This window comes from Muntiacus reevesi, chromosome 4 (genome assembly GCF_963930625.1).
Source record: "Muntiacus reevesi chromosome 4, mMunRee1.1, whole genome shotgun sequence".
Lineage (NCBI taxonomy): Eukaryota > Metazoa > Chordata > Mammalia > Artiodactyla > Cervidae > Muntiacus > Muntiacus reevesi.
Window position 1 is genome coordinate 153971519 of NC_089252.1, and position 2254 is coordinate 153973772.

Sequence of the window (2254 nt, forward strand, 5' to 3'; positions counted from 1 at the left end):
GATGTACTAAAAGGAGGCGTAAGTGGGTAAGAACCTGCACCACTCTAGTGATAAGGATCTTTCTCTTCTCCACCAGCCGCACTGCCAGATAGGTTAAGACAAAGTTAAGGAAAAAAGTGTGATTTTTGTGGTGAAGTAGAAGTAGCTCCTGTATCACTGTCACTATGGAAGCCTGGTACAGAATGGGGTTTTTATGAGAAGCAGCAGTAAGTGGCAGGCACCTGTTACAGTACAAGGACATGTGCTTTGGTCCCCCCCAGAAAATGAATTTTTTTTTAAAATTAGTTGGAGGCTAATTACTTCACAACATTTCAGTGGGTTTTGTCATACATTGACATGAATCAGCCATGGCAGAAAATGAATTTCTGGTTCTTTTACAAGGACTACTTTGCAATGTTGTAAAGTACAGGTTGAAGGGCTGTTGTAAATTTCAGCATAACAGGCTATAAGTCTTGTTATGAAAAAATACCTCATTGTAGAATTGTGACACAAGTGAATGTATTTGTTCTGAGAATATTTATTGACTGCCTACTATGTGTCAGACTATCCTAGATGCAATGATGAAGACAATAAATAAATGTTCCTACCCCTCTTGAGTTTATGAATCTGAGATGAAGTTTATTTCATAGTGTGTGTGTGAGTCGTCAGTCGTGTCCAACTCTTTGTGACCCCATGGATTGTAGCCTGCCAGGTTCCTCTGTCCATGGGATTCTCCATGAAATAATACTGGAGTGAATTGCCACGCCCTTCTCAGGGGATCTTACCGATCCAGGGATGGAATTCAGGTCTCTTGCATTGCAGGAAGATTCTTTACTGTTTGATCCACCTGGGGGAGGACTGTTTCATAGTGGTGTATGCTATTTTCTAGCAAAATGGTGAGGTGCAGCACTGGGGTTTTTTAAGAGTTCTCCATTTGCTTTTCTTTTGATTTAAAAACACTTCGTTGCCATCTTGCCATGGCTTTTGCAAGTAGGCCAGTTTTTGTTAATTTCATTGATAGTACATCCAGTTGAGGAATTTAAAAACATCACAATACCTTAGAGCTGAAGGAACCTGAACTGAGAAAATAGTTTTAACCCCTTTATTTCACAGATGGAAAAAAGGAAATGACTTACCTAAACCTACCCATTGCATCACCAAGGGACTGAAGACTAGGCCTGAGATCTCCGTGTGCCTTTCTCACAGTTCCTGAGTGTCTACATGGAGGTGTGAATTGTAAGAAGCGATGCCTGCCAGAAATACAGGTGGTGCAAGAAGCTCAGAAATGGCTGTAAATTGCAAACCTGATTTGGTTAACCAAAAAGTAAGGCTTGAAAACAGACACAAAAAAAACAAACTTGTGGTTACCAAAGGGGAGAAGGAAGCAGGGAGGGCAAATTAGGGATTAACAGACACAAATTAACATGGATAAAATACATAAGCGACAAAGATTTATTGTATAGTACTGAGAATTATAACCATTATCTTGTAATAACTAAAAAAATTTTTTTATTAGTGGGAGGCTAATTACTTCACAATATTTCAGTGGGTTTTGCCATACATTGACACGAATCAGCCATAGAGTTACACGTATTCCCCATCCCGATCCCCCCTCCCACCTCCCTCTCCACCCGACTCCTCAGGGTCCTCCCAGTGCACCAGGCCCGAGCACTTGTCTCATGCATCCCACCTGGGCTGGTGGTCTGTTTCACCCTAGATAATATACATGCTGTTCTTTCGAAACATCCCACCCTCACCTTCTACCACAGAGTTCAAAAGTCTGTTCTGTACTTCTGTGTCTCTTTTTCTGTTTTGCATATAGGGTTATCGTTACCATCTTTCTAAATTCCATATATATAAAACTAAGGAACGCTTCACGAATTTGCGTGTCATCCTTGTGCAGGGGCCATGCTAATCTTCTCTGTATCGTTCCAATTTTAGTATATGTGCTGCCGAAGCGAGCACCATCTTGTAATAATTTATAATGGGGTAAAATCTGTAACAATATTGAATCATTATGCTGCAGCCTGAAATTGATATTTTTTCGTCAACTACACTTCAACTGAAAAAGAAAAGAAAGAAAACAGGACTTGGTGAAAGACTGACAGGATATTTGAGCTCTAACCTGGCCAGTACACTAAAGAACACATTTAACCTGGTTCCTAAATTCCTTGTCTTTCAAATGTAGTTAGGCTACTTGATGAGAACATTTGCATAGTACAAATGTGCAAATTTCCAGCCCTTTAAAACACGAATTTGTGTAAAGAGATTTACA

At 40.1% G+C, this 2254-nt stretch overlaps 1 non-coding gene across 1 annotated transcript; it reads right to left on the reverse strand.

Moving 5' to 3' along the window:
- Positions 1-1837: 1837 nt before the first annotated feature.
- LOC136167979 (U6 spliceosomal RNA) lies at positions 1838-1944 on the reverse strand. The gene has a single exon (XR_010663148.1). It is a non-coding gene; the product is annotated as a U6 spliceosomal RNA (small nuclear RNA).
- Between the last annotated feature and the right edge of the window lie 310 nt (positions 1945-2254).